We start from the raw sequence: 17,310 nt of genomic DNA on the forward strand, positions 1-17,310 counted from the left end.
AAGAACCTAAAACTCATTATCCGTATTATTTTTTTGTTTTAAGTAATAATTTATTATTTTAACAATTTTTTTCTTATAAAACTAAGACTTTTTAAAATATCATGATTCATAATCAAAAATAATGTATTACTTTATACGTGGTATATTGGTATAAAACGTATAAGTGTATACGAATTTTATATGCCATCTCATCGGTTAAACTGACATGTATAACCTATTTTCTAAAAAAAACTACGTTAACAAAATACAAAAATTATCATTTAAATTGACTTTTGATATATAGTGTATACATAATAAATGTTGTCAATTGTAATTCAAAAAATAATAATGATAAAAATATCGAGAAAAACATTATTTTTAGACATCAAATTTTATATTTAAAAAATGGATCACTTTGTATACACTAAAAATTTGACATTAGAAATATTCAACTTTTAGTTTTCAAAAGACGGAAAGTATACATAAAACAAAGAAAACACATTGTAAAACAAATATTATTTCATTTCTCTACTCAGAATATAAAATAATGTACCTATGTATATTATATGGTAGTATAATTAATATATATTACCGCTTATTACATCATTTTATTTTAAAAACATATCAATTGTAATGACTACATACCTAAACGATATAAATCCATTTTATTAAATAAAATCATAACAATAATGTTTTAGCTATAAAAGAACATGCTTTATATGTATATATATTTATATATATCTTTTATTTATCAATATAATAATATCTAGATAGAATACTGAAATATTATAGATGATAGGTAAAAAGTAATGTATATGTTTTTAAATTTTTTATAATTAAATAAGACATGTAATAATTGTGAAATACATTATATAATTATTGCCTGCACAAACAAACACATAACAGATTTATAACTTTTATTAGAAAAAAAATATTTTTTAAAGACTATTTGGTAATTGAAAGTACAAATTCTGAAAATGGTTTTCTAATAAAAAAACTTAAACATTTTATGAAATACATTTTAAAAAAAATGTATTTACAAACTTGGCATCAATGTACAATAAAAAAAAAATTATTTAATATATTTAACAAAAAAAAAAGGACAATAATATTATATAAAAAATATAAGAAGAGTAATAGTATCCACACAATGTTTATTCCCTCTGTATCATAGAATTTGCTACTTCTGATAGCAACAAAATATGTATTGCTCTTAAAATAATATGTATTTTTTTTGTGAGACGTAGCATTGGAACAATAAAACAGCTTAACATTCCTACTTTGAGAGTGGTTTTAAAGGTTTAAAAACTTAGATTTGGTTATACTTTGATGGAGTTAAAACTTAAAAATAAAAGTTCTTAGTACTTTTCAAAATAATCGGATATGATTTTACTGAAATTTAAATAGTATAGCTCGCATAAGAACTCAAATATTTTCGCCAAACGTAGGTACCTATATTATTATTTTCGATAGGAAATTTCATTTTTAAACTATTGATAACTATTTTTAAGGTGTATACCGTATTCATACTATTAAAACAATACGTCAGTTATTGAGCAGAAAAGATGATTGGGTATGTTTGAGAAAGATCTGGAAAGTTTAGTAGTAAAGAACTACCTATAGAAATATAATTCAAGATCTGGAGGATTTCATTTTAGTTAGGTTTAGGTCTCCACCCTCCACATAGTCAATAATACATTTTAAATTTATTTTCATTAATAATACGATCAATAGTTTAAAGTGAATTCATAATGATGTACTTACTACTTACTATTTAACAATATTAATAACAAAAATTTTCTGTTAAAATAATATTATGTTGCGTAATAATATAACTATAAAAATAAATCAACACAAACAAACTATAACTTCTAGTATAAACTGGTCTATAGCGTTATACGTAAAGTCACTTTCTTATAATATTAGTAATATTGATTATAATTTGTATGCAACTATAGACATTATTGTTATTGTAGTATTTCAAATCATATTATCTACAAGGAATAAGACGAACAAGTAAACAACGTCAAATCCTATATATTGTGTTTTTGTTGTATATTGGTATAACAATAGACTTTGACTTAAATTACCAATAGCGTTATATATTTTAAAAGGATATTTAATATCTACTCTGTTGATGGTTTTAGTTGAATAAACACTAGGCGCTTAGGAAAAGTTTATTGGATATTGGACAATCAACCATTGTACGACCTAGTTGGCGATCAAACACTAAAACCAACTAAACGATGCGACTGTGAAAAACTTAATAACGTCAAAGTACAAACTGTTTTTAATTTGTACCGTACCGATATAAAAATAATTATAATTAGAGAAAAATCATAGAAAATATGTAAAATATATTTTTAAAACAATAATTTTCCAACATTTTTTCTAAATAAAGATATTTAACCTGTATTAATATTTAGTATTGATTGAAAATTATAAGTAATAGTAGTAATGCCTAACATTTTTATTTGTTTATTCATACACATCTATTTTATAAATTAGAGGTGTATGAAATTCTAAAATTTAATATATATATATACTTATTTTTTTTCATCCTTTATGTATTATTGATTAAGAAATATTCATGAACATATTTTAATTTTTAATTTATTTAAAGCAAAATATTTTTGTGAAATAATTGATTTAAATATTAAATAAATGCATATATATATTTAAAATTAATAAGCAGTTACCGTTTAAATGAGCGGAGAGACTTAATACTAATTGCGCACGATTACCCCTCGCTTCGAAGTTCGAACTCAAGTTATTTTATACTGGTACCTTGACCGTTTTAAAGGAAATCATGATAAATTTATAGAAAAAAAAAACCATCGACGATACGATGAGTGCAGATGAGTTCAAAGACATCGTGATGGAGTACCTACTCAGAAATCCGATTCGACAACGCGTATTAAAATAATAATGTATAACGAGAGTCGTATAGGAACCGGCGGTGGGTGTTGGCAATTTTATTTTTGCAGACTAGAAAATGTGGATTTGACAGGAAAAAAGAAATCCAGCAGCGATCAATAGTCGAGTAAATTTAGTGTACTTGTGTGCGTGTACGACGTACGTGTATAACGCATTTCTACCGTCGTACATCAAGTATTGACGAACACGATGTTTTCCGATCGTGCAAGTCTCCGGCGTGTGTGTGTGCCTACTATAAAATACTAGAAAAGTCGTCACGAGACGCGCTCTGTCTCCAAACACCACCACCGGTCGTCGTATTATTATTTTTTTCATATTTTTCCTATTGTTGTTGTTGTTGTTTTCGTCGTACGAGTATTATCGTCGGTCCAAAGTCGTCAAAAGTTTTGTACCCATACGCGTCAACGAGGTACATTATTGTAAATTATATACCCATACCTATATAATATAATAGTACGCACTAAATATATTATATACCCGACCGGATCGTCGTGACTTGAGCGCTATAATGATTTAGAGAGTGAGAAAGAGGAAGTGAGCAAACAGAAAACCTGTGGGCGGGGGAGTGAGACAGCGCGAGCGACGGTAGGGGCGATAGAGACGCGGGTGATAAGGAGTGAGGAAGCGAGAGAGAGAAAGAACGAGTGAGAATGAAAGAGAGAGAGAGAGAGAGGAAGCGAGCAATAGACGGGACGACGCAGTTGTCTAGCGGAGGAAACTGTTGCGGCGGCGATGGGGTGTCGGGCGAACTGCGACGGGGCGGGTTGCGGGGGAGATTGTCGAAAAATACTGCGCGAGACCGTATTGTGTTGTGTGTAATGTATTTTGTATCAGCGGCGGCGGCGGCGGCCGGGCAACGTTGCCAAGTGTATCGCGTACCGCATGATCCCGCGTCGACGAGGCGGGCGGATCGAACGCTGATTTGGCGCGCAGGTCTTTCATCTCCGGCACACTAAACAAACGACGCTGTCGCCGCCGCCGCCGCCGCCGCCGCCGCCGCCGCCGCCGCCGGCCAGGGTTCACGGCCGCCACTATGTCATTGCCATAATGCCATTATACCCAAACGTAGCCGACGCGACGCAGTGAGAGTGACGCTCGGCGAGTTTTCTGCAGAAATCCGAGGAAAACGCTAAGTGCGACCCGACCAGAGTTCGATTCTTATTTTGCGCTAAAATATGTGCAAGACTTTTTAAGACGTGTGCTTTGTTAGTGCTTACAATACACATAATAATATAATACTATGATATAATAACATGTCGTTCGTCCCTGTTAATTTAAAATGATAAACGTTGAGATAAATACTAGTTTCAATAAATTATTGAATATTTCACAACAGTTATTACAAATTATAATAATTAATATAACACATAATTAATAATCTTTGTGGTTTATTACTGATATAATCAGATATTTAAAGATGTCATAAATATTGTTATTAATAATACACATACTACTCTAATATTACCGATAGTCGATACTTAGCATTAAATTAATTCGATTCGCAATATTGAGTACTTTATTTTATTTTATAGTCAAACTTATTAAACTTTATTAAACAGTAATATATTTTACATTCGAGGCTTAATTTTATAATTTACTTTTTTAACTAAGCATTAAACAGTTTAATTTTTTAAAATTATATGTTCAGTAAGAATAAATTAAGTAGGCACACCTAAAAAATTTAAACAGTGTTAAACCTAAAAATTAATGTACATTGATTAAATAGTTTATTATTGCTTTCACGCAGAAAAATATGATTAAAGTAATTTTTTTTTTTTAATTATTATTATTCACTTTACAATGTCTTTATAATAATTTTTATAATTTTATTAAGTTCTACAACCTCAACATTTGACAAAATTATTATTATTATTGCTACTACAGGTCCCAAACAATCCGAATTATGAATTACTATTAATTATTATTAGTATGGCCGCACTATGGCATTATGGCATCTCTCCTCGACTCCCTCTATCATGGTCTCTCAGAACTTGGGAATTGGAATGCGATCCCGTGCGACCACGGGAATACAGGATACGTTATAAAATTGTTTTTTTTCTTCCAGTATTAATCGCAATGATTTTTAGTGTGACTTTCCTTGTTCACGTCTGTAGACACTAGTTGCGTTATACATAATCGCGCGCCTCTTTTGTTTTATTTTATATAATATGAACTCTTCCGTGGTACACAACGTGCTCAAACTTATTGCGTTTGGCAGCATGCGATATGTCAAAATAGGTACTTATAAAATTGTTTGACTGACATTTTTTAAATATCGGTATACATGATTTTGAATAGCTAATATAAATTATTATCATTCTCACAAATATTTTACTTGATTATGTTTTTTAATTTGGTTTTTTCTACTCTACCTGTATCTGCTATATCTTTACATTAAATAAGGAAATTTGTTGGGTCATCAAACGTAAATAACTTATATAAGCTACATTAAAAACCTGTTTGCTTATCACGGTTATTTGGTGTGTTTGGGTTCAATAATAGGTAATGTTTTTATAATATATAATAATATATGTTATAGTGTTTGTTTAAGTTGTATCTTGTATGTGCGTTACTCAATTATTGTAGCCTACAGTAAACTATTGATAGAAAGTCTTGAGTTCAGGACACGCGGTGTGCATTATATCATTAAAGTATTTGAATAGAGAATTTCAATTTAAGTTTAAACCGTTTTGCATCTATTTACCATTATATAGTAATTTTAAATTAAACTTATAATTATATTGATAATTTACTACTTGGATATTAAAAATTATTTTTATTTTCTGCTGGGTAGGACTTGATCATTTATATTATTTTATATCAATTGATGGAAACAGTTTAATAAAGAGGCCCAAATGAGAAGTCGGAGTATCAACCAACTATTTATAAATAGTACCATGATAATTAAGTTGGAATACTTAGGGATAGACATAAATATCAGATATAATATTATATTCATAATTATTCCTAAAAAAAAAAAATAAAACTCTCTACCCCAAGCTAAAGGGTATCTACACTGGTGCGGTGCGCCATGGTCTTCCCTCCTCATGAAATTTCACTTATATTTTTTACTTTTGTTATCAAATTCACTTATTGTATTATATATAAATATTACAGATTGTAAATATTCTATTTTATCAAATAAAACAATAAATCTATTCCTGAGATAATACTGAAGTACCAATACGAAATAAAATAAATATAAAATACTTTTTAGAGTTAACCATATACCATTTATATTTTTTAAAATTTTAAAATTGTTATAACAAAATATACAATCTGTACGCTAGGTTGATGACTTAAATATAGGTACTATTTTAATCATGCAATTTCCTGTATTTACCATAATTAATACCTTTAATGATTGTATTTTCACTATAACGTGCTACACTAATTTTGAAATATTATAGTTTTTTATTACCTATATTATTTGTACAGCAGTATACAATATATATATAATATATATAATGTAATATACTAGACATTAATATTACTAAAAATACAATAGTACTCGAATATAAAAAAAACAAACTAGCTTATTAACATCCTCTAAATTTATTCAAATACGAAATGGATTTTTTTTATTAATCATTAAAATATAAATATCGTTTTAATATTAATTTATGCTAGAACGTTGTAAATTATACAATATTAAATATTGTGAACTAATATCATCTATTCCTAAGGTTTTTTAATTTTTTAATGACACGTTAGTTATTAACACTTATATTATTATTATTGGATTTAAATTGAATGAACACAAAACTAATATTCATGAGTCATTGGAGTCAGTTTACAACACATAATTTTAATTTAACTACAATTTTTATATTTTTATACATTTTTTTTTTTTAATTTTTTAACTACAGTGTTTATCCCAACCTGGGAGTCGCACCCCCCGGGAAATAGAGTGTGTAAACATTGCTGGGAAGGTGCAAGCAGTCATTACAAGTACAAAATAAAAATTATTTTTATTTTACAATGTAGAGAAAAAATTAAAAATTATTATAGGAGGAAGTGCAAGATTTTTGAAAACTTACAAAGACTAGAAGAAGTTAGGAACCACTGAACTATGTGTTCAAATATAATATTAATAGTGTTCATTAATATATGCATAACTGTATAAGGTAAAGGCACCAAAAAATAATAAAACAAGAAACTGGAAATTTTAATTTTGAACGTAGACATTGAATTGGAAATTCAAGTACTCTAATATAATTATTTATTTTTTAAATGTACATAAAATATATTCTATAATACTAATAAAATAAATGGACACAACTACTCGTATTCTAATATTGTGTTAAGTACCTACCAAAAGGACCTTTATAATTTTAATTTTACAAATTTTTATGAAAAAAATGTTAAAACATTACAAAACATTAATCAAATGTTAGACATTATTAAATACATTATATTAAAATATAAGCATTTTTGAGATTTCATACCTCTATTAAAAATATAATTCCAAAATTAAACATTACCTAATTAAAAAGACTATTATAAATTCCAATCAAAAAATAGCCAAATAAATTTAGGTTTACGGAATTTCCAGTCCCATACCCTGCAATTTTCAAATAACATACAAAATGTCTGAGATATTTTATTAAATTTAAAATAAATTACTTATAGGTATTTGGTTATGAGTATTTTGTCACTGATTAATTAAAGTATTTTCTTAAACGTATACATACAAAAATTTATCAAAACTCTAAAGTAATATGTTAATACTAAGTTAAAAAAAAAAAATTGATTCTTAATTTTTCTTTGACTATTAAAAAAGAACTAGTTATTATTATGTTTGACCAACAAAATTATTTTATTTACAAATCAAAGTAGTGAGTTATAACTCTTATAAATTATTTTTGAAATTTATATTAAAGACTTTAGCCAAAATAGTTTTTAGAGGAATAACATTTTAATTTAATTGATACATTAGAATAATTAATACTACTATTATTAATAAATTATTATGGTTAAAATATAAAAATCATTATGATATGCATCCATATGTGATATGGGAATGTACAATTTTAAATAATATACATTTACCTATGTTTTAACTGTTAAAAAATAATTCACATAGAATAAAATAATATAAATAATCGATATTAATATGATTACCAGTAATAGCATACATAGGTACTTGATATGAGAAAATGACAATTATATCTTATACGCAAAACATTAAAACATCTTTTTTTAAATTTACGACTAAGAAATTGTAATGAAAACTTCATTCATTGACCCTGACAATAAATTATCAAATGAGCGAACAATACTTTCTTATATATGTAGTAAGTACCTACTAAACAATAGAACAATGAAGACCTTCAATTCTAATCCATTTGTAGAATTATTATAATTTTAATTCAAAATCAATTGTAAGATATCATTCTAAAGCAGAAATAGAAATACCAAATAATATATGTAATAATGTTTTACTTAGATTCTGTTATGAATACTAAATAAAATTTATAATTTATGTAAAATTTAATGATTGACACCTACAATCATATTTTCTTATCGCATTATAAGTTTTGAATATATTCTTAATTCGTTCTAAAAGCTATTAGCTCTCTAACTTTTAACAAGTAATAAAAATTAAGTACTATTTGTTTAAAATTATTTTTGAAATTTATGAAATTTCATACTTAACAGAATTTAAATAAGTAAAAATTGTATGATGTAAAAAAATATATTAAGAATAGCAATTATTCACACTAGTTACTCTTAAATAAAATTATATTCCCAAAAAAATTGAATTATATTGTAAGAAAATATTTTGTAATTTAGTTTTTAGGTTATTATAATAAAAACTAATTAGTAATATTTAAACTATAATATTCATCTTTATTTTAATTGTTTTAATATATTTTTATAAATGTTGATAATTTTTCATAAAACTACTTATAATAACATTATATTTTATATTTCTTATACCTTTTATTTTTTACAAAACAATTTGTAATTTTTCCAATGAGAAGGCAAAAATGTATATATTACCCTATTCAGTTTGAAGTTACAAGGTTTTATCTAAAATATATTTTTATTATTATTATTTTTATTAAGAAAGTAGTCTGTACTATTTAGCACAATACAAGTATGAGATAACAGAACAAATATTTATTGAATACTTTGAATTAGAAGCCACCCGGTAGTGACACTTGATTGGGGTGTATTTGATTATCTAAATAAATTCATCTATAATATAAAATATATATATTTTTCTTTTTATATTAATTAGTTTCCTAGCAAGTCACGTTTCAACCAGTTCCTTATTAGGAGACGCCTGGGGTTACCCAGGCCTGGGGTAAGGTATGGGTGGACAAGATTTTTATGAGTGGATTTTGATGTGTTTAGAGACAGGTGTGAAAGCTTTTGTAGAAGCGTATAGCTTCTTCTGCCACAGTAAGGTCGTTATATAGAGTATAATTAGATACATTGAGAGTAGGGAAGTCGTTATTTTCCTAAGGGTAATATTCTGGAATTGTGGTGTTGGAAAATTTTGCAGTATCCAATAATTGATGACCATAGATACATAGTGGTTAAACACAAGTGGTTGTATACATAACAATTTTAACTTTTAATGTGGAGACTGGAGTGTTTATTATTTAAAAGTAATGTTTGTGACTTTTAAGGCAAGTCCCTTGATACGGATATGACTATTCCAAGTGAGTCGTATATCCAAGTTAAGTCCTAGATATCTAACAGTGACAGATGTGGGAATAGGAAAACAATTTAACTAAATAATTATCTGTAACTACAATAAACTACATAATTTCAATAAAAGGATTGTATGTAGTTGCATTACATTTTGTTTTATTTGGCGTTATAACACTATTAAAAGTTTATTTAATTCGCTTATTACTACTGCATTACGTGTTTTATTTTTTACACAATTTATGTGCGATTATTTAAAATATTAATGAAAAAATTATATTTTTATATTTTATCTAATGATCAATGAATTGTTATTTATTAAAAAAGTAGTAAAATATTATCCTTGGAAACATAGATAGACACACAAATTAAACTATACTATGTATGATTTTAATTCTGCTGTTTGGTTTTCTGCTGTGATTAATTTTCAAAATTGATGTACGTAAACATAGTAAAGTTTTAATTAAAGACGGACAACATTTTATTAAAATTATACTATACTAAATTAAATAAAGTATCAAGGGATGAAACTATGAGAGTAGATAAACGCTTTGCTGTATATACCTACAATAGAAGTCAAATATACCTCGTCATTGAATATGTACTGTAATGGATATGTTAATTTTTAATTTAACGATACGAATATATCATTATATAAGATAAAAAGTAATTCTTAGCAAATATGAAATAGAACTTTTTGATAGCTAAAATTATCAAACAACTACTTAAATAATAATAATAATAATAATAGTTTTAACAAATGTTGGTATTTATTTTTTCTCCTAATAATTTTTGAAAACACCGATTATTTTCGATTTTAGTATTATTTTTTTCTACTATGAACCAAGCTTAAGGGTGACACGAAAAATCAATCAGTAAAGGAAAAAAAAAATTTAAAAAAAATCAAATGATATTCATATTAATCGTTTTTAATGTTTTTTTTTCTATGTAGGTACTATGTACTGTATTTTTTTTTTTTAATAGAATAATTTTTAAATATAAAGATAAGATTGTTTATTATTGTGATGTTAGGGTGACGCAGTGTTTTATTCTAATGATCAAAAGTGACGTGAATCAAAAAAGGTTGAGAACTACTGGAGTAAAGAGATATTTTTAATGTTTGAATAATTATTTATTTATTTATTTATTTATTTATTACATGGTGACTTGTGAAAAACACTCTAGTTATATTCAGCGTTACGTATAATATTACCTCCCCCCTGATAAATTTCTGGTTCCACCTCTGTTTTAAATACTTTAGTATTTGATAATATAAAATAAGTAGTCTTATAAATTTTAATTATTGATTTTATGGTGCTATATTATAGCAATATTCTTGTAATATCCATATTAAATCATTATTTGAGTACTAATCATTATATTTATAGTATATAACAGTATATAATATTCATTATAAAATACATATCAAGTTTAAATTATTAACTGTTTTTATAGACTTAATTGCTTATAAACTTTACATTAATGTTGACCTAACAGTTATGTAATAAAAATGTGCTAAATTCGGCATCGAAAAAAATAATTAAAAAGTCTATTAAAAATATTACGATGGTCGTGAAAAGATCGTCTTTGATGGTGTAAATTGAAGATTAAATAATAAATTAATTGTAAATGCACGAAATTGGAAAATAAAAACGTTTATAATAATTTTGTTTCTTTCATAAAATTTAATTTTTATTGTCCCTTAATTACTTGCATTTAATAGCTAATTTTATTGCATGTAGGTAGTAGGTTTAATAATAATTTTTTTAGTAAAATGTACATGGAAAAATTAAAAAAACCATATAATTTAAGTTAATATTATTTTAGAACATCGCAAAATAATTTTATATATTTATTTGTGAACATGGCTGTCTTTTTTTAAACATATATTATAATATAATGCAGCAAAATATACTTTTAATATTTTATTATAATTTTTTTATTTTATTGATATTATGTTATGATTAAAATTACTAGATATAATGATATTTATTAATATTGGATGTTGGTAATTTTTTATAGACTAGCCGTATTACATAATAATATACTATTAGTAATTCAATACAGGATTCGTGTTTTATGTAAAGATTGATTTAAAACAAATATAATATATTAAAAAATCGATTTCAAAATAATTTTATTTGTAATTTATTACATATTATATTGAACTTAATGTTTTAAAATAAGTACATAGTTCGGATTTCAAGTTCAAATACGATTTCAATTTTTCTTGGCTTCTAAACAATAAAACTTCCGGGTAATTGTATCAAAAATATACCTAAGATTTTGTATAGTACACGCGTACCAATATATGAAAAAAATCTAATTCTGATAAAATACTCAAAATCCACTGACGTATGATTATGATAAGATAACTTAAATAATGTAGATCGTTAAATAATTTAGAGTTATTATACTTAGAATTTTCAATTAAAATATTGAAAAGTTATCCATAATGAAAAATGCAATTTGTGAAGACGGTGACAGAAAATATTGGTCAGTTCTATTATTTCTATTTATTTTTCTCCTTGAATGAACTTATGAACTATGATAATAGTCTAGAAAATGTCTCCATCTAACTAGATTTTTTATTATTGTCACCCATTAATCCACATATACTTTTTATAGTACAGAACTCCAGAACATGGACACTCCATTGACATTGTCAAGCGATATTTTCCCCAGGCTCCCAGTATCCTTGTACCCTCAATATTATTTTTAAATATAAGTTATAACTAAAAAAGTGTCTAGTTTTGTTCATAATAAATTAATATATTTTATGTTTGCGCTATCCATGACCATTTTCTTTTCTTTATACATAACACATTTGACTGACATTAGTATGAATTAATTGACTTTTAATTTGTCATTGTGTTGTACCCGTATTCTCCATTCACTGATGATTAAAATATAACAATACACGAATACACTAACACTTTATTATACTGGTCCGAATAGTAACCTTCTTGAGAATATCAAAAACTATTTTGATAACTACTAAACTTATTAAGCCAACATTATTTTTTATTTTCAAAGTCAATTCCTATTCATTAGTTATCCACTGTAATACCTAGATTAGACTTTGAATTCGAAAATTTTCTTGATGAATATAAAATTTCTTACAGGGTGGCTATAGCTCATAATATTTATAATTGATTTTCGAACTATATTATGTAGTATGTACTTTTTTTTTCAGTTTGTAACCGACGACATCGAGGGGATTGTTTTCGCATTATTGCCGCGGCGCCGAATGAGTACTATACCGTTTAATAATGCTTATCAGATAATTTCTATAGATTTCTACATACGTATTTTATAATTTTATAATAGGGCATTAATTGTTGAATTCCCTTTCGATAACATCGAATAATATATTTAGCCTTAAATATATTCAATTATATTATTCATTTAGTTTCATACTTATGTGTAGAGCTAGGGCCTAGGTTCATACGCATTTACATATTTTTTTCCTATATAGTCTAAATTCATTGGTTGTCAGATATGTTAATGATTTAGTTAGTTCTCAATTAAAAACAATTTTTTTTTCATATTTTGAATTTAGTGATTTAGATTTTTGAGAATCTTATGAACTTAAGGTGATATTATTTAATGAACGTCTATAATTATTGGGTTATTCGTGGAATTGTCATAAATATAGTATCTAATCTTATCTTGGTTGGACAACCTATAGAATTATTTATCTATACAATATTATTAATTTTGTTTTTCATATGAGCTGCTGTGTAAGTACTAAATACGCAGATTTATATTTAATGATTTGAATGGATTCAGAAACTTTTAAATTTTCAATCGTATTTTAAAATTTGAAACAGCACATCATCAGTGCATGTTATGTTCAATGTAATAACTAATTATAATAAATAAAAAATAGTAAATAATTACTTATTAATTTTAATTTGTATTTAAATATATTTAATATTATGTAGAAAAAAAATGTATTTATTTTTTATGGCTTTATATTATATTATGTACTAAACACATATACAAATATATTATAATATTATTAAAATAAAATATTTTCTAAAAAACTGTCATATGGAGGCAACAACGTATAATACGATATTAATAGAAGTACACTTTTGTTGAAACTTTCAAGGAACCCGTTAATAATAATATTATAGTTAAATGGTGTGCGACGTTGTACATCTTAATTCTTACCTTTAAATGTCGCCCTCAACTTATAATCCTTTGGAAAATCCTCGGCTGGAAATCACAACTCGAATTCTGATTTTCGACAAGCTTTACAATTCCACGAACGAGATACATTTCCCTGGCATCTTTCACGGTATTCTAAAATCTAATTTTAGCTGGATAAATTCAATTTTGAATATGGACTCACGGATAAAATATTTCGAAAATGGTTTGGCGATTTCTGTTGAAAATCAAACAGTGTAGCAAACATGGTGTCACAAAATAACGAAGTATAAATAATAATAATAAAAAAAATAAAATAAAAGAGATATTTATAAAGCAAATTATTTTGAGTTCTTGCACTCTGAAATGTATATATCTATGGTAGCCGCTGACGAGCTATTCAGTTCACTATAGCCTTATTGATAAATTTTGTTGGGTATAGACAAATGCCTACATGAGTACTTACTTCTTTCTCCCTACTTTAGAAGTTGTGTGAACGGGTTTATTTTAATCTCCACTTGTGTAGTTGTGTATAAGTAAATACATTTTTTTATATAACTTTAATCTGATGCTAGTGTGAAGTAGAGATAAAAATAATTACATTTGAATTTCCTGGAAAAAAAAATCATGTCAGTAACAGATTGTTTTTATTTTAACCACGGTTATATAAAAATATAATATGGTAACGTAGTACACATGACTATCTGTTAAGAGTTACAAGATTTGATTAGGGTTTGAACAGAGTAATATTTTATTGTTAATTAATACCATTTTCAAAATAAAATAATAACAATAACATTATTACAAATTTACAATATCTATAATATTCCAATATTAAACAATATTGAACATATTTTTAACATTATAATGATAATATTAATGCAATTTACATAAGCATGTTAGTACGTCAACCAAAAATGGGTGTACCTACAATCTATATGTATATTATGTAAATGGTAAATATAAATATTTTAAATTTGATTCATAAAGTATGACTCTACGATTTGAGAAAACTGATAAACAGACAATAATTATTATTGACGATTAATTATATTTTATTTTATATCAACTTTAAAAGATATATTAAATTAATTTAAATTATTGCTTTTTACTTCGTTTTAAATAAATATTTTAACATCGTAAATCGTAATAGCCCAGAATTTGGTGGTCTATAATTTCAGGAAAAATCAGTTTCAAGTTTTAATGTATTGACTAGGGACGTGTGTTGGGAAAATTTGACAATAATAAAAAGTACACATTATAAAATTTGTTGACCCTTGACTTTTAATGTTATGTGAACAATTCCACCATAATAATATGTAACAACGCTTATCCAAAAATACTAAAAATAGAGCATACAACCTTGAACGTGACATTGACTTCTACTCGGATAGACATATCGTCTATCCGAGTAGTCATGAACAATGTGTTCGTTCATGTATATTATAAGTTTTAGTTTTTACAAATCCATTTCAATCATTACGATAAATTGTAGAGGTTTTTAAACATTCTTTACACGCCCAGTTACGAAATATAATGTAGAAAATTAAATTGAACCTAATATGTTATATATTATTATGTATATAATGTGCTCTATACAACTATAATACAATATACCATTATTATAAAATAATACTATAACTACAATATATTGTATGTGGTTACGTAGTGACATTAAAAAATAATAAAATATTTATTTCTTAGTTTACTGAAAAAAAAACACTTACCTACCCACCATCAACATTAGTTCTTATTTCACTTATTATATATTTATATGTGAATATAATACACAACTTACAATGTACAGATTTTATTTAAATAGGTAAATAATAAATAGTTTCTCTCAATACATATTGCCAATAATTGAACAGATAATAATTTGAGCGAGTGTGAGTAGGTATCACGATTAGATAACCGTGGTAGATAATCGAGTAAATGACCATGGTAGCGGTAGGTACCTATAAATCTCATTTCATGATCAATATGAATAAAAATTAAACTTATACTTGCATTAATGTATTAACTATAGCAGAGTTACTCACACTAAATTTGTTCCATGTCAATAACTTTTATTTAATTATTACTGTATAAAAATACAAAAGTATCTATAGAACAATTTACAATCTTTATTTACATAAATTAAAATTTGGTTTTTGTTACTGATTTTTGAAGATATCAAATTGTTTTATAATGTAGGTTTACGTAAATATCTTACTAGTCGAATCATTATTAATTTATTTTAAGCATTCTTATAAAATATATAGTTACATAATAGTTTTAACGTTTACGAGTAACGTGGAAGAGTATACAACATGAACAAATATCGCGGTAAGACACATATTATTAAGATACAACATTCAAACACAATACACATTACACACTTACTTTAGGATTATGGATTATAACATTGTCGTTAAGTATTTATTTTATAATGTTGAATAATAAGGGTGAAACAAATTCCTAATGTAAATTTTGGTTTGGACTCGTAGGTTAAAACACTAAACATGAAGCCTCTCATTTAATTATATTCAACTTAGGATTAAAATATTTAAAAAAAAGTTCATTTTTGTGGTTTCAGAGGAATTTTAAATATCAACTAGTTTTTTTTTTTTACATATTATTATTGTTATTTGTCATTTTGAAATTTAACATAATATTTAGTTAGTGCTGCAGAGCTAATGTATCTAATTTAATTTCAAAACCGCATTTTGTCATAATAAATAATATGTCACGCATTCTGGTGGTGGTGCGCGGCATTATAGATTCATAACCAGTTCCTCATACACTGCCACTAACTTTTTATTTCAAATAGCCATTTTTTGGAAGGTGATATATTTTATATTTATCATGATCACTAAGGAGTAAAAAATAAATATTTATATCTCTTAGTATTTTATAATAATTCATATTTAATTTTTACTTATTTTTATTATAACAATATGTTTATTGTAATAAAATTTAATAATTAGAGTTCATCTAATATCTCTTACAGAATAATCGAAATGCCAACATTTTTATCACTAGATGTAATGTATTTACCTTATTGTATAAACTAAAAAAGAATTAACACATCACAATCACACATCGTACTTACGCCACTGATTGGTACCAATTCAATTATTATAATATTATAGGTAATAATTATTACTATTATTATTAGGACATTAGGTATTATTATTATTATGTTATATTTTTATTAAAATAATATAATATTAAAGTTATTCTCAAGTCATTGCATTGCAATGGAACACAAAGTGTTGTCGATAGGTTGCCTATATACAACTCCTTTTATATGTCAAAAAGTTTTTTCGTTACACTTGTCTTTATTATATTATATTTATATTGTTTGGTACTGTTGGTGGACGTGTGGTGAGACAATAATATTATAATGTGTTGACCATTAAAAGGGCGCCGCACTCGCCTGTATTGTTGAATGGAGACAACATAATATGCGGGTATTGTGTACTCTTAATCAAGGTTCAAAACTTTCAGTAAGTGCCTTATGTTAAATATAGCAAAATTATGTATAAATATTATGTTTGATAACGCCGAGAATTGAAATGCGATGTTATATAA

At 25.7% G+C, this 17,310-nt stretch overlaps 1 long non-coding RNA gene across 1 annotated transcript in view; it reads right to left on the reverse strand.

The window, feature by feature from the left end:
• Nucleotides 1-14,339, reverse strand: part of LOC126548964 (uncharacterized) — a 34,986-nt gene extending 20,647 nt beyond the window's left edge. The window contains exons 1-2 of the long non-coding RNA XR_007603089.1: nt 14,201-14,339; nt 13,759-13,972 (exon numbers count right to left, since the gene is read on the reverse strand). This is a non-coding gene — a long non-coding RNA (uncharacterized LOC126548964). The remainder of the gene's footprint in view (nt 1-13,758; nt 13,973-14,200) is intronic.
• Nucleotides 14,340-17,310: the final 2,971 nt, after the last annotated feature.

Source organism: Aphis gossypii, chromosome 1, assembly GCF_020184175.1.
Source record: "Aphis gossypii isolate Hap1 chromosome 1, ASM2018417v2, whole genome shotgun sequence".
Classification (NCBI taxonomy): Eukaryota; Metazoa; Arthropoda; class Insecta; order Hemiptera; family Aphididae; genus Aphis; species Aphis gossypii.